The sequence below is a fragment of the Coptis chinensis genome, chromosome 9 (genome assembly GCF_015680905.1).
Source record: "Coptis chinensis isolate HL-2020 chromosome 9, ASM1568090v1, whole genome shotgun sequence".
Taxonomy (NCBI): domain Eukaryota; kingdom Viridiplantae; phylum Streptophyta; class Magnoliopsida; order Ranunculales; family Ranunculaceae; genus Coptis; species Coptis chinensis.
Window position 1 is genome coordinate 1531929 of NC_141464.1, and position 27663 is coordinate 1559591.

A 27663-nucleotide genomic window follows, 5' to 3' on the forward strand; every position below is an offset into this window, starting at 1 on the left:
AGGTCGGCGACATCGGTCGACCTGCCTCCATGTCTTATGGGTACTCCGGGGAAGCGAATCACGATTTCTGTATCTTGGACTTTTCTTTGAGCATGATTAGGGGGGGTCGGAAAGTCTTTGGCACCTCTTCTGTGTTAATCACCAAGATCATCTTTGAAGATGAAAGCGACTCCGTGCGCTAGGATTTAGATTACCCCGCACCGTAACACAGCGTATCTATAGGGAGTGTGTCCAACAAGTTTGGAGGAGGGCTGAGGATAGAGAAGAAGAAGAAGAGGATGGTGGAGCTGAGAATGAAGAGGAGGGGGGACATCGGGGATGCCTCAGGGATGAGGAAGACTTGACTGCTTTGATGCAGATGCCTTCGAGGTGTTGTGTTGGTTACGATCGCGAACGCATGGCTGTGCTTCATAGGGGCATCGTTCACTAAACACTATCTGTACAGACCTCCGGACTCGACGCTGACTATTCATCACAACCGAGATCCGCACCGAGAGAGAGGATGAGAGGGGGGAAGCGAGGGTGAGATGGAGGCCAGCGCCGGTTTAAGTGGACATGCTTGCACGCTTCCCACCTCATACGGAGACTCGCTTCGAGGACACAGCTCTACGAGGCATGGCGTCGTCGGCCGAAGGACGACTGCTCTTTGGACCGCCGGGGAGCCCGGAGCCACCACTAGAGAGTGTGCCCTCCGCCACCAGTGGTGAGGTGTTTAGAGAGTCTGAGGTTTGATAGTGGTTGTTGTTTTATTTATTTTTGTTGTTTTTATTGTAATGTAACTTTTATTTTCGTAATTTGAATTTTGTAGTGAAAGGTACTCCGAATGAAATTTTAATATAAGGGGTTATTTTCAGTATGTGTGGTTGTTTCATATTGATCCCACCTTCCCAACTTGTTTGGGGGTGGTTTTATCAATTCAAGCTTTATTTTTATATATAACCCTAGTGTTAGAATTTATTGCGGAGTAAGGTGAAAATATGGCCGTTTAGGCATATCTATGAGTGAGAATCATTGTAGGATGAAATCTAGATTAAATAGGTACATTCAATCATAAAATCAACCTAAAAGATACTGGGTTTGAATTAGAATCAAGAAAATGAGTTGTTTCCGTTTTCGGGTTTGGAAATTTTAGGATTTCCGGAAACTGCCGTAATTAGGTTTGGCAACTTTCCGATCCATTTTAGCAACTTTAAACCTATATAAACTTGATACAATCTATCCTCACAACTCACACTACACCTAAACTCCATCACACACCTTTCACACCCGCGATTCCCACGTTTCGTCTCCATTTTTGCAAATCGCAGCTTTCGGGCCGCCGAAGGCCGGAAGGGCTTTCGCCTTCTACACTTACGACGAGAAAAATTTTACTCAGGCGCAGCGCAAGGCAAAGCGACTTCGCTAAAACACTTTAATTCAAAATACAAAGAGCGACTTCGCACCCTAGTTAGTTGGCGCTCGGCGCACCGACTTCCGTGGACCAGAAATTTTCTAGTTTTTCGCGCGTAGTACCCGGTTGTTTTGCAGCTGTTCCAGAGCGTAGTTTTGAGATGACATCTCCTATAATAATACCGGAACAGTCTTTCGAAGATTTGTTTCAAAGCACTACTTACGGTGCTTGGTTTCGCGAGGTGATCACATACGTTGGCTGGGAACCTCTTATGGTAAGACCGGCTGAACTTTATTCTCCAGCACTTGCATCTTATTTTTATAATAACTGCATTTTCTTTGAGAGACCGGATGGAGAACAAGTGTTCTCCATCAACATTGACGATGAACCAATGGAAATTACCAGGTTCTTGCTAGCATTTGTTCTTGGACTTGCTATGCCCGCTGAGATACAAGACCCATGGTGCTATTGGGTCGATAATATGCATGTCTACACTTATGAGTCTTTGCACGAGGCTTATGGGGCAGGCATTTTCCGTATTGAGGACCAAGGGGACTATAACGTTGCCCTTGGTAGCTGTCCATGAACATAGGAACTGTTATGTTTTGGATTATGCTAAACATTTTAGGGGAATGGCGTTTTCTTACGTGAATGGCGCCACTTGCGGCGTTTTTCCTTGCTTTAGCCACGGGGCGCCCGGTTCTATGACCTTCCCGAACTTTGATGTCTAGTTTAGCACGAGCCCATACCATGAGGCATAAGTACCTTCTTATGCCTGTTCTAATTCGCGTATTATGCTATGTTTCTTTCCTGTTTTTGTACACATTTCACGGATTGGATTAGGGTAGACACGGTCGCGACCCACCAATAGTATTATTCGATCTTTCCGTGCAATGACTTGGCAAGGGTGGCGGATACAACCTCACGGTTGCACCCTACACCCCATCGGACCAAGTGGCACTTAATAGGTTAGCAACCATAGATGATAAATGGCGTGAAGCCCGGCAAATTATCATAGCATGGCAGGGCGAAGGAGCCTCACTTCTTTATAGAAGTAGAGGATGACGAATATGATGAATAACAACGCGGGGAGTGGAGGTAAGTTTTTAGTTTACGTTAGTGTAATGCGCTTATGTCCCAAGCAATTTAATTCTGTTAACCCCATAATGGGTGGAACTCTTATAGAGAGTTCGTCGGTTTTATTTCCTATATTAGTACGTTCTAACCTTGTTTTGCAGATGTTTCTGAATTTCACGCTCTTCAATGGTATTTTTCCTACCCTCTTTATTTAAATGCTTTGAGGACAAAGCATGCTTCTTGTTTGGGGGGCATAGAAACACGTGTAATTAAGACATCTGCTAGGATATAAATATATATAATATGCATTTGTTTTCTAGTAAAAATTTCAAAAATTCAAAAATATAAATAAATAAGTTATGCTATACACTTAGGAATATTGGTATTGTTTCTTTCTCCATGCTTTTAACAATCTAGAAGTCTCCGCGCGTAGGCATTTAGCGTCGGAATAATTGTTAGAAACTTAGGTTAATATATAGGTAATAATCTTTACATCTATCTATAAATATATGACATGAGTATCTATGATTGTTAGCAGTAAGTTTCTGAAATCTAGGCTAGAGTACTTATTCTACAAATCCTGTGAGAATATAGCCTAAAGCCTTATATGAGCGAAACATTTGAGAAATGACACAAGGGAGAAGTAAAATCCGGATAGAGAAATCACACGTCCCACTTACTTGATCACTAAACCATATCCTAAGCGAGAATTTAGGCCCTCTTGGATCGATATAGCCAGAAATTCAAACCTATGAATTATTTTCCGCTAGTCGCCCCACTGAGCCTTTCATTAGCCCTTCCATAAACCACAATTCCTTTACCCTGTTACAAAAACAAAACAAAAAAGAAAAAAGAAATAAACCAACCTACCCAATTTAGAATAAGTCTAAGAATAGAATGATGAAGAAAGAAGAAGAGAAAAACCTGTGTAAACAAAAATTAGTTAGTGCTTCAGAAAATAAAGAAAATAAGTTTCCATCCAAAGAAAAGAAAAATAAAAATAGAAATAAAATAAAAACTCCAAAAATAGAATAAAAGGGAGTCAAAAGCCAAAGAAAAGAAAAGGAAAAAAAATATGGCTAAGGATGGAAACAAAGTGTAGAAGCAAAAGTAAATAACAAGGTTTTCTCTAGTTACGTAATATGAACTCTATTATCTCAGACTTGTCCTTTTGAATATCCATTTCCTTCCTTCTTAAACCATCTCCTAATCCCGTAACACCTAATAAAGACCTCTAGCTCAATTAGGAATAGGTTAGTGTGATAGTAAGTGTGGCGGATGTGTTTGATCGACTCCGGCTTCCTCGTGTGTGTCATTGAGATTGTAAAGTAAAAGTGTGCCCACTTGCATTAATCGGAGTAGCTTAAACTTGAGTGGAAAAATCAGAGTGTTGTTTCTTGACTATTATTGTGAGAACCTACTTAAGGACGCTATTCGAAGTTCTCGAGAAACAAACCCCGCTAAACATTTTATAGTACTACTCATTGTGTATATGTTTATTGTAGATGATGGATTATTATGCATATATTAACTTAGGTTTCTGACTTGGTTATTCTTATTCAATTGCTAGAGATATGTATAGATAGTTGAGCATGAATAAGGAAACAATAGTTTTATTTTCTTAGTCGTTGTAGTATAGATGAAGTTTGTGAGTACCTTCACTGGAAAACTCTCACGAGGCTATAACTCGTCCACTAGGGAATTCCTAGTGGTTTAAGGCCTTGTTGTATATGGTCAATGCAATCGCACTCAGCGAAACGAGAGTAGTTAGAACTCCATTTTTGGTCACTTATTCTAATTTCTCATCTTTGCTTGAGGACAAGCAAAATCTTTGTTTGGGGTGGTTTGATAAGAGCCCAAAACTGTAGTTTTAACCCCTTAATAATCATACTTGTTAGACCAATTATATGAATAATAAGTAAGAGTTAATACTCGATTACGTGTTTTTATGCATTTCGGGCTTCAAAGTCCATTATGTGCGAGAAATGTGCCACTTTAGCGAGATAAAGGAGCAAAAGTCAGTAGAACTTCCGAATGCCATATCTTTGGACTCAGACCTCGGATTAAGGCCTACCTTATGTCAAAACGACCGGCTCGGAAAGAGCTTCGCAATGGTATAAGCCTTGACCCAATCAGAGGATCAGAAGTGGACGAAAAGTCTGTGGAAGCCAACTGCAGCTGAAGAGGCCTTTTTGGACTGAAAGAATTGGGTTTTGGGCCTGATTCTCTGGCCCAAAATATGGCTCCAAGCCCATGCACGATTTTTGGATCTGGATGTATAAAAACAAAAGCTTGACTCATTGTTAATGGCAGTTAGGTTAGGTAGCTAGTTAGACCTAAATTAATATATTGAATTCTAGATCTGTTTTAATTAATTAATTAAGTTTTAGTTCCATTACAATTCTTGTTTTAGATTAAATTCTTGAATGATTGTTCTTGATTGATTAGATAAATAAAATAGTTATTATTCAATTTCGTTCTTGTCATTTCCATTCTAGATCTAATTTAAATTCTTGTTCTTATTCCATTCCAGCCATTAAATTAGATTCATTATTGTTTAAGTAAGTAAATCTCAATTTCTTACATTATGTTTAGTTTAGATTCAATGAAAAATGTTAGTTTGATGACTCAAGGCTAAACCTCCATTAGAGGGGTTGATGAAGCCTTGATGAAAACTTAGTGGTTAGTATAGAATTGGTAGTAGAATCTATTCCACTCTAGAAGGTCATGTTTCGCCATGAGAATGGGTGGACGACCTCACATGCTAGTTAGTATCCGGTAGGAATGCCATGAACACTAGGGATTAGACTCGAAATTTCTTGCCGTGAAAACGTAAGAATCGAGATACGACAATCTATACTAGGTTATTAAGTTGGATTCGAGGTGGATTTAATTCCCCTCCATTTCTTTATCTAGAGTCAACAATCGTATTTCCGTAGCTTCGTAGATTATCTTTAGTTTATATTTTATCTTGTTATTTTTTATATCTAGTTATTTAAAATAATGCGTCTTGTTAGCATAACATTTCGTAAAGCTCTCATTGACTTAAGACTGATTTCTTAGACTTAGAAGACAATCCATGCTAGGGAACTAGGAGTGGAACGAACTTCCTACTCCACTTAGTGCAATTCGCATCGAGAGTAGAAGCTTTGATAACAGAGTGTAAAAGATTAGTTTTAGTTTACTTACGGAGTGAATTCATCGTTCATTTCGTAGGTAGACTATACAATTCTTCAGTTATCAGAAATGATAGAAAAATGGAATGTCGAGAAAAATGTCTGAAATATTGTGTGTTAAATAATTTTAAACTAATTTATATGAGGCTGCAATGTAATTAATTGATAGAGGGGGAAGCAAGAAGTAAAATAGGTGACAAAAAATTGATAAAGAAAACCAATTTTTAACCTGGATTGGCAGATCTAGTATTAATAGAAGTATGGAAAAAAAATAGATTCCTTTCAAGAAAGTGGTTGGGCTGTAGTGGCACACTCACTAGTTGGTGAGAGGGGTGAACAATGTTCGAGTCTCCACATGGACAAATTAATTTTTGAATTTCAAAGATTCCGAAACCTGGGCTATTAAGCCGATCCAGTATATTGAAAATATCCGGGTTGGATAAGGTAGGAAGAATTTAAATCTACTAAGTCGGTAGTTGAGGCAAGAAGGAGATAAAGAGATAAAACAAAGGTAGGAAGTGATAACCACATTCATGCAACGAATTTAAATCCGGATTAGGAAGTGATAAGCACCGTAACTTGGAACAGTGGACGAACACAACAAAAACATAACTCGCGAAGGAAAAAAAATAATGAAGATTAGGAAGTGATAAGCTCCGTAACTTGGAACAGTGGACGAACACAACAAAAACATAACTCGCGAAGGAAAAAAAAATAATGAAGCTGATGAAATTTTAGTTCAGAAAAATTCTCGTAGAAAGATCAGCAGAATACCTTAGAAAAAATAATGACGCTGACGAAAATTTTTGCTCGGAGAATTTTTCATAGAAAGATCGGCACAATGCCTTAGAAAAAATAATGAAGCTGACGAAAATTTTCTCTCGGAAAATTTTTCGTAGAAAGATCGGCACAATGCTTTAGAAAAAATAACGACGTTGACGAAAATTTTTTCGTAGAAAGATCGGCACAATGCCTTAGAAAAAATAATGACGCTGACGAAAATTTTACGCTCGGAAAATTTTTCGTAGAAAGATCGGCACAATGCTTTAGAAAAAATAACGACGTTGACGAAAAAAATTTCGTAGAAAGATCAGCACATTGGCTTAGAAAAAATAATGAAGCTGACGAAAATTTTCGTTCGGAAAATTTTCGTAGAAAGATCGGCAGAATGCCTTAGAAAAAAGAATGACTGTGGAAAATAGTTAACCGAAAGCTAAGCGAAGCGAATGCAGATTCGAAGAAGAAAATGAAGATTTAATCGAACAACCGTAAGACAATTGACAGAGACAATTGATTAGGTAATTATGTCAATGTAATACTATAGAACTAAAACTTCTTTTGATGAAAAATAAAAATAAAGATGAGTTTGTTATTGAATATTGTTGTTGTGTCAGATAACATACCTGCGGAAAACTGACAATGTTGTAGATTTATGCAATTGAAATGAAATAGAACGAGACGCCCCCATGTAGAGAAAAATGCCCCCAATGCTAACTTAACTCGGCAAAATTAGACTAAGCAAGTGTAAAAACGTTAGAACTTCGATTGTCAAAACGAAACGCGATGACTTAGTCGGATATTGTCGTAGTAATAGTAACGGACTAAGCGAGCGTAAAAGCATTCAAACTTAGACTGATAAAGCTAAACGTGGTAACTTTGTCAGATTTGTTATAGTGATAGTAACGAACTAAGCGAGCGTAAAAGCGTTCAAACTTAGACTGTTGAAGTTAAACGTAGTAACTTCGTCAGATTTTGTTGTAGCGATAGTAATGACTAAGCGAGCGTAAAAAGCGTTCAAACTTAGACTGACAAAGCTAAATGTGGTAACTTCGTCAGATTTTGTCGTAGCGATAGTAATGACTAAGAGAGCGTAAAAAGTGTTCAAACTTAGACTGACAAAGCTAAATGTGGTAACTTCGTCAGATTTTTTCGTAATGATAGTAATGAACTAAGTGAGCGTTAAAACGTTCAAACTTAGACTGACAAAGCTAAATGTGGTAACTTCGTCAGATTTTTTCGTAATGATAGTAATAAACTAAGTGAGCGTTAAAATGTTCAAACTTAAGCTGACGAAGCTAAATGTGGTAACTTCGTCAGATTTTTTCGTAATGATAGTAATGAACTAAGTGAGCATTAAAACGTTCAAACTTAGACTGACGAAAAGATGACTGCAAAAGTGATGTGTCAAACCCTTCGCTTCTAACGGCGGCGGAGAGATAAACCAATGAATCTGCATGACGTAAGTCATTACGGGGTCTTTGAGTGATAGAGATGCTATCAAATTGTCAAGCAAGACTATGTATCAAACTAAGATAAGCCATCATATGCTCATCTCTTGCTTCAAAAGACCCACCAAACTGATTTGCAACAAGGCGAGAATCCGTGTATAACTGGAGCTTTCGCGCCCCCAGTGTTAAAGCTGTTCTCAAGGCACAAATGGCAGCCTCATACTCGGCTTCGTTATTTGAAGCGGCGAAGCCATGTCGCACAGATTTCCCAATCTTTTCTCCACGGGTTTAACAAAAACACATCCAATTCCAGATCCAGATTTACTATGGGAGCCATCTGAGTAAACAATCCATATGTCAATGGGATTAGGAATTGCGTTTTCATGTTGGTCTTCATTGCCCCCAATTAGCGGCGGCAGAATGTCTTCCATAGATTTTTCCATCATCAATGAAAAGAACAACACTAACAGCTAGAGTTGTAGCTGTCAGGTATATGTCAATAGGTTGACCCGTTGAAGGACTTGTCAATATAGGAGGACTGACCAAGTATTTCTTCAGTTGTTGCAATGTCATCTCACAATCAATGTTCCAAGTTGCCGCCTTCTTTAAAGTCTGGAAGAAGGGATGACAACGATTGAAATATTTAGAAATAAATCTATGAAGAGAGGCAAGCCGACCAGTAAGTCGTTGAATTTCCTTCTTGTTTTTGGGTGATGGCATATGAATAACGACGCGTATCTGATCAGAATTAGCCTCAATGCCTCTACGAGTCATGAGGTATCCCAGAAATTTTCCAGAAGAGAGGCCCAAAAGAACATTTGGCGGGATTGGGTCACATGTTATAATTGTTAAGCCTATAAAAAACAAGTTAAAGATCGGAAAGATGATCACCAGTATCCTTCGATTTAACGACTATATCATCGATATAAGCCTCCATTATTTTTCGGCCAGATCGGAAAAATTGTATTGAAGAGTGAAATCCATTTCACCCGGAAGATTTAAATGAACAGGCGCCCGGTCGAGCCTATGTGGAAGATGACACTGCCATTACCTCTTACAAGAGTTAGAGATTTTTAGGCGGTACACACTTTCGGTCCGATTGGAGATTGTCTTTTTCTTTGCATGTAACCAACCTATCTAGGTCGGTAGTTTGCCTGGGATTGTGGTCTTCCCTGTCAGGTCAGTCTCGTTTGGGATATTGGTATTCCTTATATTTTCTTCTGTGACACCTTCTTTCCTCGTGCGGTCGGACACATGCGGGATGGCAATTTTTCTCAAATTTGCGAGGTTGGCCTTCCCTGTCAGGTCCGTCCAGTCTAGGATGAAGGTTTTCCTTATACTTTCTTCCATGACGCCTTCTTTCCCTGCATGGTCGGACCTGTCTAAGATGGCGATTTTCCTCAAATCTGCGAGGTTGGCCTTCCCTGTCAGGTCGGTCCAGTCTAGGATGAAGGTTTTCCTTATACTTTCTTCCGTGATGCCTTCTTTTCCTGTCTGGTCGAACCTGTCTAGGATGGCAATTTTCCTCAAATCTGCGAGGTCGGCCTTCCCCTGTCGGTCGGTCCGATCGGGATGAAGGTTTTCCTTATCTTGTCTTCCGTGACGCCTTCTTTCCCTGCCTGGTCGGACCTGTCTAGGATGACGATTTTCCTCAAATTTGCGAGGTCGGCCTTCCTTGTCAGGTCTGTCCAGTCTGGGATGAAGGTTTTCCTTATACTATCTTCCGTGACGCCTTCTTTCGGAGGCGTTTGTACCGCCGTTTGCAGTAGCGTCGGAGGCGGTGCTGCTGCCTTCCGGAACCTAGTAACAAAAGTACGTAACTTTTCGTCACGTATTTGCTTGATGTTCAGAAGTGAGTCGACATCCTTTGGCGTCTTGCAATTATGGCGGAAACGATTAACAAACTGATTTTCTAGTTCAGTGAATTGGTGAATTGATCTTGAAGGCAACTAACTAAACCAGCGTAATGCTTCTCCCTTTAGAGTTGATGGAAAGAGCTTACACATGAGCGGATCATCTCCACCCCATAACACCAACTTATTTTTGAATGATAGAACATGCAAGCCAGGATCTCCTTCCGACTCATCATAAAGTTCAAAATCGGTTTGTTTGAAGTCGGGATGGTGGTAACCTTCTTGAATGTTGAGTGAAAACTTATCAAGTACGCCATCATTGACTGTCAAGTTTTTCATTCTTACATCCCTTGACTCTCTATCGTTAAGTTCTTTTGCAATCAACTCTTTCAATTGTTGTTCTGTCAGAGTTAAAGTATTGGCCCGAACAACTAGACGCCCCCAGTCGTGCCCATGTGGAGAAGGATACCTTCCATTATCTCTTATTGGAGTTAGAGATCTTTGGCGGTATGCACGATCAGCTCCGACCGGTGATTGTCTTTGTCTATCCCTGTAACCAGCCTGTCTAGGCCGGTAGTCACCCTTGGCCGGGTGGTCGGTATAATTATACCACTTCTCCATGTTTTGTTGCTCTTGTCTGGGATGCCCACCTTCCCAGTCATGTCGGACATATCTCGGATGGCGGTCTTCCCTGAAATTGCTTCTCAGAGGTAAATCTTCCATTTGAGATCGGACATGTCTAGGGTAGTAGTTATCCCTGCCAATCCAATTCTCCCCATAAGTACGGGTAATAGGGTCATTACTCTTAGAGTGTGCACTGGTTGATTGTGTTTGAGAAATAACACGTTGTTGAGGACGATGAAGTGGATCTTCAAGACGGTCCCATACATTTGGAATGGCCTCGCATCCGCCGTGGTCGCCTGATGTTGTTGAATTTGCAGCATCGTCCACCGGCCTTTGCCTCTTTGCCAGCTTCCTTCTCAAGTTTCTATTTAAATTTTTGACTCGTCGTAACTCACGCTCAACCGTATTAGGGGTGAATTGGCTGTTACTATCACCTTTTCCGTTAGTTGGTGTGAGAGTAATGTCCACATCCATATCCATGTCAACTAAAGGATCGACATGGACAGACGGCGGACCGCATGGAGGATTACTGACTTGTCGGTTTTCTTGTTGCAAGACTGTTAGGGTTGGTGCCGGCGGTTGTACTGCCTTTTGCGGTAGCGGTGGCGGAGGCGGTGGCGGTTGCGCTGCTACAGTTGGATGTTGAGAATTAATCCTACCACTAGGAGCAACTTGATTGTTCAACGGTTCTTGCATTGGCCAATTTGAATTTCGAGGGTTGCGAGTCCTATTAGCAGGAGGAATATGTCGACTATTTGGTCTTCTTCTTGTGCTTACCATCTTAATTGTTTTACGTGATAATGAATTCTAAATTCCCCCAGACGGCGCCAATTATGTTTCGGCAGTAAACTGCTTCAACACAACGAGAGCAATGGTAAAGAACGCACTAAGAAACAGAAGAATTTGATGTTGCGGGAGATGAAACTGAACCAAATAATGGCTGCCTACGTACCCACGATCTATTCTTTAGGGATCAAGTTTCAACGTCGTTCCTTATGAAAAATAATGTGGTATTTATATAGGTAGAGTAGAGAGTCCTTGTAGCTCAAGTAATCTTGTAGCTTGAGTAATTGTAATGGAGTATAACTGTCAACTGATAATTATCTTTTTGATAAGAAATGAATCTGGACATAAATCAATGTACATTAGTGGCAAGCCATGTGGCTAAGGTTCAGCCTTAGACACATGAGTTAATGGTCATGTATATTGATCCATGATATTGCGAATTGGGCGTTAGCCTTGTTGATTAAACGAATAAAATAGAGACCCCTAATAATGGACGTTTGCCACGTATGTGAATTCTAAATTCCCCACAGACGGCGCCAATTATGTTTCGACAGTAAACTACATCAACACAACGAGAGCAATGGTAAAGAACACACTAAGAAACAGAAGAATTTGATATTGGGGGAGATGAAACTGAACCAAATAATGGCTACCTACATACCCAAGATCTATTCTCTAGGGATCAAGTTTCAACGTCGTTCCTTATGAAAAATAATGTGGTATTTATATAGGTAGAGTAGAGAGTCCTTGTAGCTCAAGTAATCTTGTAGCTTGAGTAATTGTAATGGAGTATAACTGTCAACTGATAATTATCTTTTTGATAAGAAATGAATCTGGACATAAATCAATGTACATTAGTGGCAAGCCATGTGGCTAAGGTTCAGCCTTAGACACATGAGTTAATGGGCCTGTATATTGATCCATGATATTGCGAATTGGGCTTTAGCCCTGTTGATTAAACGAATAAAATAGAGACCCCTAATAATGGACGTTTGCCACGTATGTGGGGGTCGAAACACTAGCACCCAGGTCTAATAACGCGGTCGTCGTATAAGAATCTCCTAAGGTGCATTATCTGATGGGGCGAATTCGAAGTCCTTGTACTTAACAATTCCATTATGTTCAGATAGAGTTGGGAATTGTTCTGTTAAAAAGGTATCTTTTGGTATATTGGTCTTACGCCTAGTAGTACACAACTCCTTAAGAAACTTAGCATGGTGTGGTAGCTTTTTAATAGCTTTGAGGAAGGGAAGGTTTATAGTTAGATTCTTGAAAATGTCCCTAATCTCCTCATAATTAGTATCCCTAGTTAACATGGCTAATTTTTGTGGAAATGGTGGCTTCTGTCTATATTTAGCAATGCTATCACCTGGATGTTTAACCTTGGCTTTCTGTTTCTTAGGTTGTGTTGTAACTGGTACCTCTACAGTGGTAGGCTCTTCAGTTTCTATTTTGGTATCTAGTAAAATAGTAGGTGTAGGGGCTACTGGTGGGGTAACTATAGGCATAGTTACTTTGTTATCAACCCGCTGCGGAAACGAGAGAGTGGTGATGGCCTTTAGCTCACCTACATTTTCATATTCATTACTAGTATTATCGGTTACCTCAAAGGCTGTGTTTGTTGTTTTAGGATTAGGTATTGCATGACCTGGAAACACACCTTTGGGTTGGGCTTTATCTTGGGCCAACTGTTGGCTTAAATTATTAACGGATTGTAGAAGGCATGTTGGTTAGATTGAGCCATGGTTTGGAAAGTTTTTGGCTCACTTGTATGAAGGTGTCAAGACGATCCGGTTGTGTGGGTGTAGTAGTCACGGGTGGTGTGACTGGAACTATCTCGCGTGAATTATTTATGGGCGGATTTTGATAGTTATTATTTACCGGAACGATACCTCTACTAGCGTTATAATTATTATAACTACCTTGACCTTGTACTTGACCTTGTCGAGGTTGCACTTGGTTGTTGTAATTATTAAAATTACCCTGACCCTGTCCTTGTCGTGGTGGAGCTTGGATAAAACTGTGCGTTGGCCTAACATATTGATTATTGTACCCTGGAGGTGTGACGTGTTGGTTATTTCTCCAACCGAAGTTGGGATTTTGTCTCCAAGGGGCATTAGGTTCACTATTAATGGAACAAGCCTGTTCATAGGCTATAGGACAATGGAAGTCGGGATGCTCAGGGCTCCAACAGAAACTACATGGATTTGAATTTACATTCATGACGGGGATAGGCTTTTGTTGAACAGAAATGGCCTCTACCTTTTTAGTGAGTGATTCAATTAGAGTTTTAAGCTCGGGATCGTGTTTAATTGCAAACATACCGGCGGCCTTAACGGTATTAGAAGAACTAGCGGAGCGGTGGATATCGTCACTACCCCCCCCCCCCCCCCAGTTGTTATTTCGCTTAGTTTGATCCTCCATAAATTTATAAGCCTCCGAGGCTCCTTTACTTAAGAAACTACCCCCATTCATTATGTCAAGGACTTCTTTATGGTGGTGTAGAAGTCCTTTGAAAAAGGCACGAACTAACGTGTCTTTCGCTAAGTTATGATGTTGACACTCTATAAGGAGATTGGTGAAACGATTCCAAGCCTCTGAAAATGATTCATGAGGATTTTGTCGAAAGAAATAAATCTTGGAAAGCATCTCATCCGTCTTTAGGGGTGGGTAAAATGTTCCATAAACAATTTGAACAAGTTTAGCCCACGAGTCCACGAGAATTAGGCTTGGGCAGTTAACCAAAGGCCGCCTTATCGGCTAAGGTGAAAGGGAATACCCTTAGTTTAATTTGTTCGCACCAACCGTAGGATGATGGAATGTTGTAAGGACTTGTTCAATCCCCACGTAATGGTTGATAAGGTTTTCATGGTCTAAACCATGAAAAGCGGGTAACAAATTAAAATATTTGGGGATTCAAAATCCCCCCAATCGGGTCTGCTAGAACGATGCAAGATTTGGGGCTATCGCTCAAGGCTTTATAAAAGTCTGAGAGAGGAGTCTCTCCTTCGTCGGGCATTGTGTCAGGTTGAGTATGTGGAATAGTAGCTAGAGGTGCAATGAGTGGTATACTAGATAGGCGTGCTTGTTGATATTGCTGTGTAATTATGCTCGGTGTTTTTGTTCGACCAGACCTTAATCTCATACAAGGCTAAGACCAAACTTAGCTACTTACGTCAACACTCCAAACAATCCTGATATACTAGTATAAACCTCTAACAAAAGATGCGAGGTATGGAAGAAAGGAATACCTGATTGCGTCCTTGCTTCGCTTATGAATAGCGTGTTGTTTACGCATGTTCAGTGTATATAACAAGTTAGAACACTGAAAAACTTGAAAAATCGAAGTTTGAATCAAACCTGTGGAAATCCGGCAAAATTCAGCTCAGGGCGCGGGTGCACTCAGTGTAACTTCAAGTTACAGTGTTTTAGCAATTCGGTCGCGGTTGAAGCGAGGGCGCTCAAGATCCAAGAACTTGAGCGCAGGGTTGCTGCTCCTTGGGAAGAAGAGTGCCGCTCGTGCAAATTTTTCGGAAGTTTTCAAATGCTGAAACGGGACAACCACGTATGAATCAAACAAGGGTGGGTGGGGTTAATGGGACTTTAAGAAGAGTACTTATACTACGGAAACAATGCGAAAGTGAAACTAAGATGGCAGCGGCGCCATTTGATAAAACATAAAAATGAATAGTTTACCTACGAAATGAACGATGAAACTCAAAACGTAAGTAAACTAAAACTAAGTTATGTGCCTAATTTATCAAAGATTTCTACTCTCAATCCTATGAGATATAGTGGAGTAGATTGATTCGTTCCACTCCTAGTCCTTCCGCATGCTGTGTTTTCTACGTATAAATAATCGGTCTTAAAGTCTAATGAGAGATTTGCGAAATGGCAACTAGACTACGATGCAACTACCCACAAGATGCAACTAGTCGACTATTAGAACAACTATGGGAATGCTACGTCGATTCTATGATAAGGAGTTGAGGGGGATTGATTCCACCTTAACTCGACTTAAACCTACTAACGATTTAATCGTAAGTAATCGAATTGAACGCTCCATGAGAACAACAGTTCCCCTAATCCCTAATTACACATGGCATTTCTACCAATTCATAACTAGCATGTGAACGATTACATCCATTCTCATGGTGAACTAATCATTTCTAGAGTGGAAAGGAAATTACGACGACTTTGCGATAATCGGGATCAAGCTTTCATCAAGGCTTCTCAACCCCCTCAAATGGAGGTTTAGCCGAGAATCATCACGCTATCATTCCCAATGGAATTCAAACAAGACATGATATAAAGATTTGAACTTTACTTGTTTAAACTCAATTCAAAACTACTCATGCAATAATTGAATTAAACTAATACTGACAAATAATTGAATCTACGAATTGAAACTAAACAATCAATGGAAATGAAACTAGATTATGGAGAACACTATTTTATTAATCTAATGAATAATAAAACAATGATTCAAATACTAAATTAATAATCTAACTAATCTAGGTCTAGCTATCTATGAAATAAAGGAATTTAGATCTAAACAATTGTAAATGACAAGAATCGAAATTGACAAACTAGCTATTTTATTTATCAACTAATGAAGAACAATGGTTCTAAAGATTAATCTAGAACAATAATTGAAATTAAACTAAACTTAATTTTATTAAATGAAAACTAGATCTAGAATTATCTATAGTTTTAGGTCTAACTAGCTACCATTAACAAAGAGCTAAGCTTTGGTTTTTATATGTTCAGATCCAAAAATCGTGCATGGGCTTGGATCTATGTTTTGGGCCAGAGAATCAGCCCCAAAATCCAATTCTTTTAGTCCAAAAAGGCCTCTTCAGCTGTAGTTTGCTTCAACAGACTTTTCGTCCACTTCTGCTACTCTGATTGGATCAATGCTTAGACCATTTGAAAGCTCTTTCCGAGCCTGTCGTTTTGACATAAGGTAGGCCCCATTCTGAGGTCTGAGTCCAAAGATACGGCCTTCGAAAGTTCTGCTGACTTTGTGTGCTTTTTCTGCCCGCGTCGACTTTTCAGCTTTTGACCGGGCTTTAGAAAGGCTTTGTCTTCTTGAATCTTGGCCTTTAATCACGGAACTCCTTAGTAACCGACCTTTGCTCCTTTATCTCGCTAAAGTGGCACATTTCTGCACATAATGGACTTTGAAGCCTGAAATGCATAAAAACACGTAATCAGTGTTAACTCTTAATTATTACTCACATAATTGGTCTAAAAGTATGACTGTTACAGGGTTAAAACTACAGTTTTGGGCTCTTATCACATGTGCTAGAAGTAGTTGGGCTACGTCTGCACTGATCTTTTTGATAATGGCTTTGGTGCTTGTTTCACTTGAAAAGGACCTCAAGACATCAGTCAGTGTTGCATCCTCTGTGGACTCGCTTGATCTTTGAGTGCGAATGGATGGCTACAAGGAAAATAAAGAGATTAAGTTCAAGATACTCAAACTCGATATCTTGATCCAGGAATTAAAATTTTCCCATCAACTACCACTTTAAAATATCACGATTGCTCAAAGAGAGATGCAATACTTATGACATAACACAGCAATAAATTGAAATTGCTGGTATTCTTAAACACTTGTGCATTGAATGAACTTTTATTTCCCCATAATTATAGCAATAGCAATCATCTTTTCGATTATTAGTTCTCTCAACACTCATACCCACATCAATAATTGAAATCTACAAGCAATGAGATGAGAATCCTGAAATGTATCCTCAAAGATGCCTAGGGTTCTTTCAAGACACAAGTTCCGACTTCCGATGCAACGCCTGCTATGGATTCTCCACATTACCCTACTTGTTAGGGATCAACTCGGGCTCCTCAACTTGATCATTGTTTTGCATCCATGAGGACTTACTATCAATTTCTAATTAATTAGATTAGTTTGCAGTTCTTACAATATTTTGTTCTTAAAAACTGCAAGCTAATACATTGTAACCAAGGTTGTGAAAACAAAATATAAGGGCTTTCTCATGGTGATAACTGATAACCCTGGGCCACATTCAATCCTGAAAGGGTGTGTTACTGTATACCATTAACCAACCCATGACAATTTTAATAGTCATTTCTCAGGCAGTCAGGTGTCACAGTGGCAGAATTTATTAACCGAAAAGCTATTACAATTGGCTCACCTTTTTTAAGTACTTCGAGAATAATTGTCAGATTACTTCCAGTTTCCACTTTGGATTAGAAAAAACCTGCAAAATCACGATTCAAGCACAACTCTTTTTTGTCTCTTTTCCGACATTTTGGTTTTGGCCATTAAAGCACAACTCTTTTTTGTTTAGAGAAGAGGGAGCATTTATGTTTTTACCCTCACTTGTTGTTCACTGTTCCTGTTCCTCAAAACTTAAACACCTGGTCAAAAATTTAAAAATGTGTGGTTCACAGCCCTGCACACCCTAGCTTTTCGGTTAGGCTTTTAGCTCTCATCGTTTTTTGGATTTTTCTTGCTTATCTGATATTGGATTACAGATAGGCCTACATTTAATATCTAATTGACATCCACGTGTAAAAAAAACAAATGCGTACACGATGCAAAAATACCAACTCATTTGACCTTTAATTCCTCAACTTCAAATCAACAACACTTACCACGATCCGCATCACTCATTTCCCACCAATAGAAACCAATACGATTCATTGACCTTAATCCAACCATTGATTTCCGTAACAAAAAATCAACGGCCAAAGATTACAATCCGCACCATTATTTCTCAACCAATAGAATCTCTCCACTTTCTCTATATAAAGATTATAAACCACCACCAACAACAAAACCTTGTACCCATTCTCTCAAATTTCAAGTTTTTCTCAACCCAAAGTTATTTCAAATTCAATAAAAAAAATGGCTGGAAGAGGAAAGGCAATAGGTTCAGGGGCAACAAAGAAAGTGTAGAGAAAAAAATAGTTTTTTCTCTCTTTGGCAAACAGGTTGTTAGGTGCGCCCGCGCTCTATGTATGCCTGGACAAGGGCGCACCCGCGCTCCTCTCTTTGGCTACGAACAGGTTGTTAAGTGCACAAGTGCTCAACTTTTGCCTGGCTAAGGGCGCACCCGCGCCCAACCGTATTTCAGCAGGACTTCAACTGTTTTCTGAAACAAGATAAATATAAGTTTTTTCTATAAAAACTTAACCTAACCAAAAAGAAAGAAAGAGAGAAATTGTAAGAGAGAAATTCTTAGTGAGTTGAGTATTCATTTTTTGTGAGTGAATTGAGAGCTCTTGTAATCTGTTACTCTGGACATCTAGTCAAGCTTGGAACTTGTAGTGTGGACGTAGGCACATTGCCGAACCACGATATATCTTTGTCTTATGGTTGGTTCTCTTTTACATTATTATCTTTACTTTAAATGATTGTTAAATTATTAATGAGAAGCATTGGGATAATACTTGAAGGGTGTGTAAGTCTTGTAGAGAAGGATCAATCTTTGTGTAGGGTTGATCTATTTGTAATGGATAATGTTGTTTTCACAATTGTTTATTCACAACAATTGGTATCAGAGCCAAAGAGACTAACAACCTGTTCGTAGCCGAAGAGAGGAGCACGGGCGCGCCCTTGTCTAGGCATACATAGAGAATGGGCATGCCAAACCACCTGTTCGCCAAAGAGAGAAAAAACTCATTTTTTCTCTACAGAAAGCGACATCAAGAAGTAGCAAGGCAGGTCTTTGTTACATGTGTCTAGTACGTGTCCATGTTATGAGTGATAGTTGGTTAATGAGTTGGTAGTTGAATAAGTCTTATAGTGGATAAGTCTATAGTAGTTTAGAGAAGTCATGTTAGTGGAGTCTGGTATATATTTTTGTTGAGAGTCATCTCCTATTTCTTGGGGATAGTTAGTTGTAACTCTTCCTATTTAAAAGATCACGTGAATAAACAGAAGAAGATTTGATTATTTGAAAACAGACTTGTGTTGTAAAGGTCAAAGGCTCCTCCATTAGCCTTACTTCATCACCTTCTTCCATTTTAATTGTAGTTTCATTTACAATCTAGTTTGTAACAAGTGGTATCAAGAGCCAGGCATGGAGCAAAGGGTTGAAAATCTGGAGAAAAACATGGAGGCACTTGCTTCTAGGTAAAATGAGATCTTGAACCAGCTTATCGAGATCGAGATGTCTAATCGATTTAATGCAAGTGTGGATCTGTTGGATAGTCATCCTATTCATGAAGTTGCTGAAAACTCGGGAAACACTAGGCGTACCAATGGAGGACGTAATGGTGGTAGCAGTGCTCATAATTATACTTGCACAATGGTGTTGAAAATTGTGAAAATTCATTTTCCACATTTTGGCGGTAAAGAAGATCCCACAAGTTTTCTATGCAAGGCGGAACAGTTATTCGACCTCCATGGCATACCAATGAATGATCGTGTTTCAATGGCCTCTTTCCATCTTGAAGGAGACGCACAATTGTGGTATCAATTGCTGAAACAAGCGATGGTGTTTGTCTCTTGGGATGACTTCAAGGAAGGGCTTTAGAATCGATATGGTCCTAATCTGTTTCTCGACTTTTTTGGAGAGCTTACCAAGTTGCAACAGATGGGCACAATGCAAGAATACCAAGCAAGCTTTGAGAATCTACTAGCCAAAGTTGGGTGTCTTCCACATGCATAATAGGTTGGTTGTTTCGTTAGTGGGTTGCGCGACACAATTCGCACTGATGTGTAAGCGGCAAAACCCCTGACTTTATCGGTGGCTATTGTGTTGGCTCGCTTATATGAATCAAGGGATATATCTCAAAACAATAACATGGACACTGCAGTATCTGTTCTCCCAATACCAAGGAACATAGCCAATCTTCAAGTCTAATAATCAAGTAGCTGTCTCCAACCGAACTGTAGGAGCAGCGCACTAAAGGCATATGCTACAATTGTAATGAAAAATACCAGCTGGGGCATCGTTGTAAAAAGTTGTTCTTGCTTGAAGTTTGCAACATTGAGGATGACGACGACATCGATATGTATGAGGACGAAGGCCGTACTTAAGTTCTTGGCTGTTGATCTTTAGTTGCCCTTGAAGACAAGGGTTTTTCTTAGGGGAAGGGAGTTGTTACATGTGTCTAGTACGTGTCCATGTTATGAGTAATAGTTGGTTAATGAGTTGGTAGTTGAATAAGTCTTATAGGGGTCATGTAGTGGATAAGTCTATAGTAGTTTAGAGAATTCATGTTAGTGGAGTCTGGTATATATTTTTGTTGAGAGTCATCTCCTATTTCTTGGGGATAGTTAGTTGTAAGTCTTCCTATTTAAAGGATCACGCGAATAAACAAAAGAAGATTTGATTATTTGAAAACAGACTTGTGTTGTAGAGGTCAAAGGCTCCTCCATTAGCCTTACTTCATTACCTTCTTCCATTTTAATTGTAGTTTCATTTACAATCTAGTTTGATTGTAACAAGTGGTATCAAGAGCCAGGCATGGAACAAAGGGTTGAAAATCTGGAGAAAAACATGGAGACACTTGCTTCTGGGCAAAAGAAGATCTTGAACCAGCTTTCCCAGATGTCTAATCGATTTAATGCACGTGTGGATCTGTTGGCTAGTCATCCTATTCATGAAGCTGCTAAAAACTTGGGAAACACTAGGCGTGCCAATGGAGGACGTAATGGTGGTAGCGGTGCTTATAATTATACTTGCTCAATGGTGCCGAAAATTGTGAAAATTCATTTTCCATATTTTGGCGGTAAAGAAGATCCCACAAGTTTTCTATGCAAGGCGGAACAGTTCTTCGACCTCCATGGCATACCAATGAATGATCGTGTTTCAATGGCCTCTTTCCATTTTAAAGGAGACGCACAATTGTGGTATCAATTGCTAAAATAAGAGATGGTGTTTGTCTCTTGGGATGACTTCAAGGAAGGGCTTCAGAATCAATACTGTCCTAATCCGTTTCTCGACTTTTTTTGAAAGCTTACCAAGTTGCAACAGATGGGGACAGTGCCAGAATACCAAACAAGCTTTGAAAAGCTACTAGCCAAAGTTGGGCGTCTTCCACAGTCACAATAGGTTGGTTGTTTCGTTAGTGGGTTGCGAGATACAATTCGCACTGATGTGCAAGCGGCAAAACCCCTGACTTTATCGGTGGCTATTTGGTTGGCTCGCTTATATGATTCAAGGATATATCTCAAAAGAACAACATGGACGTTGCAGTACCTGTTCTCCCCAATAGCAAGGAACCTAGCCAATCTTCAAGTCTAATAATCAAGTAGCTGTCTCTAACCGAACTGCAGGAGCGGCGTACTAAGGGCTTATGCTATAATTGTAATGAAAAATACCAGCCGGGGCATTGTTTTAAAAAGTTGTTCTTGCTTAAAGTTTGCAACACTGAGGATGACGGCGACATCGATATGTGTGAGGACGAAGGCCGTACTTAAGTTCTTGGCTGTTGATCTTTAGTTGCCCTTGAGGACAAGGGTTTTTCTTAGGGGATGGGAGTTGTTATATGTGTCTAGTATGTGTCCATGTTATGAGTAATAGTTGGTTAATGAGTTGTTAGTTGAATAAGTCTTATAGGGGTCATGTAGTGGATAAGTCTATAGTAGTTTAGAGAAGTCATGTTAGTAGAGTTTGGTATATATTTCTATTGAGAGTCATCTCCTATTTCTTGGGGATAGTCAATTGTAACTCTTCCTATTTAAAGGATCACGTGAATAAACAAAAGAAGATTTGATTATTTGAAAACAGACTTGTGCTGTAGAGGTCAAAGGCTCCTCCATTAGCCTTACTTCATCACCTTCTTCCATTTTAATTGTAGTTTCAATTACAATCTAGCTTGATTGTAACAGTCTTCAATTCCCAGTTGGAAGAATCGCTCATTTTCTCAAAGCTGGCAAATACGCCGAACGAGTCGGTGTTGGTGTTCCTATTTATCTCGCTGCTGAGGTAACCAATTTCTCACAACCACCCCTTTGTTTAATTTCTCTAAATATTGTTTGGTTTTTCTGTTTATTTAATTCAGGTGTTGGAGTTGGCTGGAAATGCAGCTAGAGATAATAAGAAGACTAGGGTGGTTCCAAGGGATATATAGTTGGCAGTGAGGAATGATGAAGAGTTGAGTAAATTGCTTGGGGCTGTTACTATTGCTAATGGTGGGGTCATGCCTAATATTCATCCTACCTACATTAATATTGGTTCTTCCAGGAGGCTTATAGTGAGCCACGTCAGCAAAAATTTTAAAATAGTCCCTACTTGAAAAGTAATTACTTGCCTTCTTACCAAAATAACTCTGAATTTGGTGTCTTCTCTAATTTAATATAAATCAAAATTGTCTTTTCATGTGTGTTGGAAAAAAAATAAAATAAAACCACGTCCGTTATGTCAATTCTATTGCATGGGCTATATTAATAATTATCAAATAAAAAAGGAACCAACCTTTCGTTTTTTTTTTCCGATAAGAACTAAGATGATTTCCATTCATGTGGAATGAATCTAGAATCAGTTTCTTCTGAAATTGAGTTAAAGATCTCGAGCTTTTGAAGTATGAAAGTTCTTCTTTGTAGGCACTTGTTTAGTATAAGATCAGCTTGAACAAGTTGGCTGTTGTCAAGGAAAGCGTTGACGATACTGCATGTGCCGCCCAGGTGATATATGAATGTGTCTCCTATAACTCCTTGGTTAACTTATATTACTATGAGATGATATCCTGCTTACCTAGAGAATATGTGTACCAGTTGGTAGCGTCAAGCAATTTAAGAGATACTGGAGCTATAGCCAGTGCATGAGTTGCAGAGATATATGGGCTCAATATTCTTACAGAAAGAATTGAGGTAGTATGTCTGTCAGTGTCATGTTAGGTTTCTTTCAAGCTCCATTTTTTTTCCCGTATCTTAGTTGACGCTCGGACATAATGTTAAACTACTTGATTTTTTATAGTAAGTTGTTGTATCCACGTGAGTTGGACAATCAAATTGTTCTCCCTTAGCTTCCAATTTAGTTATTTTTTTTAGTATCTCTTACATTCTGGAGGGATCAAACAGGTACCCACCTTCCCTAAGGAAAGAAATTTATCTGCGATATATAGTCTTGGTGTATTTGTTAATGGCTATTACTATGAATTTATTTCTTTCCTTGCTGAATGTTATGTCGTAATATTATTGTTAGTGCTTCCTTCATGACTCATTTTCTAAATTTCCTTGCTCTGTATACACTAGGAATCAATGTAAAATGGATTTTATAAAGGGTACAAAAATAGTTTATGATAGAATTCAAACTTTTGAGCCTGACCATGTTTCTAAGATCATTGGGCATCTTTTATTAAAAGACAATGGCGAAAGAGATATGATTCGATTGGCCTTTGGCCCTGACATTTCAATTCAATCATTAATTACCCAAGCCAAACTTGAGCTTGGGCTATCTCCAAACCTGGAATCTCAGCCCCAACACCCCCCCCCCCCCGCTTCTATTAATCCGGCACCCACTTTTGATCTCCCTTTGCAATTCACTCCATTTTCCCAAGCTTCATCCCATCCGTTCTCTTCTCCTACTAATCTATGTGTTGCTCCTCCTTACTGGGATCCGTTAGTGATGGTCGATTAACAACCACTTCATAATATGGACTTTATTTCTCCTGCCTACTCTGATACGGTTTCTGATGACTATCGGTTCCACAACCAAGCACAATTTTTGAGCTTGGAGGATCAATTGGATGGTGTTAACCATAATGGACATGATTTCTCAAGCAATTTCTTTTACCCAGATGGAACATTGGGCAATATGGGTGCTATAGAACTAGCCGGCGGTCTCCCAACTTGCCTGAGTTCCCTGTGAAAGCTTGCCATTACTTCAACAAGGGGTTCTGTAAGCATGGAATTGAAGTAATTGTAGGTACTTCCATGGTCAACCTATACTAGATAGCTTCTCCCATATATTTAGTCAAAAGTCCAATGATCTTATTACTGATGACCATTTCCTATCTCTTGAAAAGCTGGAGTTGGAACTCACCGAGTTGTTGAAATCTAGAAGAGATTGCCTTGTGTCAATTGCCTCCGTGCCGTTGTTATATCAAGAAAAGTATAAGAGAACTCTTCAAGCTGAAGGGTACCTAATTGAAAGCCAAAGGCATGGGAAAGCTGGTTATAGTTTGACAAAGCTACTTGCGCAAAACAGTATCCGCATCATTGACAGGTGCAATCACTGAATTTTTTTGGATGATCTCTTTAGTAACTTTTTTATTATATTAATCTCATAATATTGTTGTTTGTCATTGAGTTTAAGACCCCATGGGCAACATGAAGTAGTCTTGGTTGAAGATGCTCCAAGATACATGGAGTACATAAATGACAGGAGTGATCTTGGTGTTGTTGTTGCAGGGTCAAGACAGATTTATTTGACTTTTCAAGCTAAAAGCACTTTTTTAGAGGAGGATGTGTCCAACTATTTCAAGAAGGAGATGACTGTTTTTTATTAATGGAAATGTATGAAGTAATTAATTGAATATGCACGTGTTGATTATTTGAAGAGATTTCGTTTCGTTGATTTGTTATTTTTGCAATTCATTAGTTCGTGTTGGTAATTATGTATTGAAGTCATCATGTATCTCATTATTGCCTTTTAATATCATTTTTTAAATAGTATGTCTTGAAAGCTACCAATCTCTTATAATCCATGAATTACATTGTAACTTATTAGTACTTTCATTTTTTGTGTCGATTTTATTGGTTATGACAATAAATTGGTGAATGTTTTGTGAATACAATGCATTCTAACCCTTCGGATTGTGAGCCACAAGTAATTTGACTCCCAATCATACAAATAATGGATCTAGCTAGATGATATAAAGCTTATTACTGAATAAATGATTTTTCAGGATCTTTTGTTTAGGTGAGTAATGGAGCAAGGTCAATCAAAAAGCCTTCCCATTCTTCACATTTTCTAATGTATGTCATATTATGCTCTATTATTTTTCTCTAATTAACCAAAATTGATGTGACAAATTTCAAGGCACATGCTTATTTACCCAGATTAATACACATCAGATTTCAAGCCTGCTCATCGCTTTTGAAGAGAATAACAGTAATTGAAGTACTTTTAAAGTTTCTTCATGACACCTTCCTTACGAACTGATGTGACGTATTCATTGGTTCAAACAACAACCTTACGTGTATTTAAATCTCAAGAACAAAATTTTGCTCCGTCATGGGTTCGATCAAGGGAAGCTCTTCCTCTTTGTATAACCCCCTTTCAGTAAATCAAGGATAATGTAGCCTATTGATACAAAGGACAAGTAGTTTTGTGCTTTTCTTTTTTAAATCTTCAGTTAACAATAGTATGTACCTGTTACTAATAGAGTTGACATTTTCGATGGATTTTAAAGCATTTTATATGACTTCAAGGCATTTCTCAAGTGACGACTCATTGTTCGTTCATTTTTGTTGAGACTAAAACTTTTAATTCTATCATCTAATATTATTAGTTCAACAGGCAAGTGTAGTTGAGTAGTTATCTTCCTTTTTGGAACCCAACTGTGAAAAAAAAAAGACTTCTTGTAGGCTCGGTGAAATACATGAAAACTATTTTGCAAATAGGAATATTTTGTGTGTCACCTTCATCGATCATTCCACTTCACAATCATCCAGGAATTCTATTGAGCAAGCTCCTCTTTGGTTCATTACAGGTAAAATCATACAACTATCTTGATTTGCTTGGGCCTGCTGATCTGTCAAATGGTATGTTTCTCTTTCCACCCATGTACTAATTTATATACTAATGTGCTTCAGTTTTTACTTTAAAAAAATAGTATGTAGGTGGAAACAACTCACACTGCAATCATTTATATATATGCTAACAATTAAACATGCACCTCATTTCATTGTTTTATGTATTTATGCGTAAATGATATCTAAAATATTTCACATAATCGAAGAAAGAAGTAGTGTTTGACGTGAAAAGAAATGATATCCATATGCATATAAGGTTTCCTATTGGACAATATAGTGGCATTTATGTTGACTTAGGAAAACTATCTAAGAAATTTATGATTTACCATGTGACCAGTTAGGAAGACCTTATACTCAATCCATTTCTCCAATGGTACATATCTTACTTCAAAATTACTCTTTTCTATTTTCTTTCAATTAGTCAATAGTTGTCTTATGACGCTTGAATGCATATATAATGAGAACCAAACGAGAGTCTTCAATGAAAGTAGTAAAAAAAACTAGATTTTAGACCCGGGCATACGCCCGGGATCTTTTAAATATTTGCCTACTAAAATAGTTGGGTCTGCCTTATTACTTGTACCCTTATCATATGCGTAGAATTGAAAGTTGACATAGTTTATGAGATGTCCATTCTTACTCCACAGTTCTGAATTTGGTCATCGTCAAAAAGTGTTATAGAAGCAAGGAAAATGAGTTAAAATGCTCATTTTAAAATGTTGTTCCGATCCCTTTAAGTGTTGTTAAAAGTTTTCCTATGCACTATGCGAAGGTGTCTGGGTTAGTTTTAAATTGAAATGCTCATAGTCAATGTTGATACAGTCCGATGATCTTTGTAAACGAAGTAATTAATGGAATTTTGAACCCAAGAATATATCGAAGAAAGGTTGAAGTATGTATAACCATTCCCAATGCTGTCATATTACGTGCATTGCATTGAATGACTATTAGATCAAAGGGAGTCACTACACCTCACAAATGAGAAATTTGAAGTATCCATCCAAGTGGGACTTCCGAAACCTTTTTCTCCTGCGCAACGTTCTGACCCTTCACACTTATTGCATCTGTCTTTGTCCTTGATGTTCTCTCCAGTTCCATTGCACTTATTGCATGGATACTGCATCTGCTAAATTCTACGAGGGCGAATTTGCCTACTTGAAACCTTCATACCAGAATCTTGACAGCCAAAATACTCTATTGAAGCACCAAATTTAGATCCCTTATTACTTTTGCACTTGGAGCAGGGGACGTTCCACTATAAAGATCCTCAAGAGATACCTTCAAGGGATGGACTACATCCTCTGTCCTCCTTCTCCTGCTGCCATCGCCACCACCAAAGAAATTTTGGAATATGTCGAATGGGTCATGGCCTCCAGCTCCATGGGGAAATCCTCCATTGATTGCATCCTCACCATGCTGGTCATATATTTCACGCTTCTCTAGATCACTCTAAATTTCATAAACGTAGCTAACTCCTTAAATTTCTCTGGATCTCCATCCTTATCAGAATGCTTCTTAATAACAGCTTTCCCTTCAAATCATCTTGTAATACATTCTTTGAAATGCCCTAAGTCTCATAATACTCTGTGTTATCACTCTTCGGTGGTACTCTCCCTCGAAACATCTTCGCAATACCTTTTCAAGCAAAATCAGTGACAATGAAGACATATAAAGAGTAGATTTTTTTTTATGTTCTTTTTGGACTACCACTTATTCTACTTATATATACATGAGTTTACAGTGTTTTATATTACGATATAATAGTCAGAAAATCATCACTTTTGTCGATTTTGAAATTTGTCACTCCCAGTTTGTGTCGATTTTGTAATTT

The 27663-nt window shown here is 38.8% G+C and overlaps 3 pseudogenes; 2 read left to right on the forward strand and 1 right to left on the reverse strand.

Moving 5' to 3' along the window:
• Window positions 1-18026: 18026 nt before the first annotated feature.
• Window positions 18027-22898, forward strand: LOC147474361 (putative histone H2A.3; annotated as a pseudogene).
• A 442-nt stretch (window positions 22899-23340) lies between these two features.
• LOC147474362 (zinc finger CCCH domain-containing protein 18 pseudogene) lies at window positions 23341-24583 on the forward strand (annotated as a pseudogene).
• A 2201-nt stretch (window positions 24584-26784) lies between these two features.
• On the reverse strand, window positions 26785-27456 carry LOC147474363 (dnaJ protein homolog 2 pseudogene; annotated as a pseudogene).
• Window positions 27457-27663: the final 207 nt, after the last annotated feature.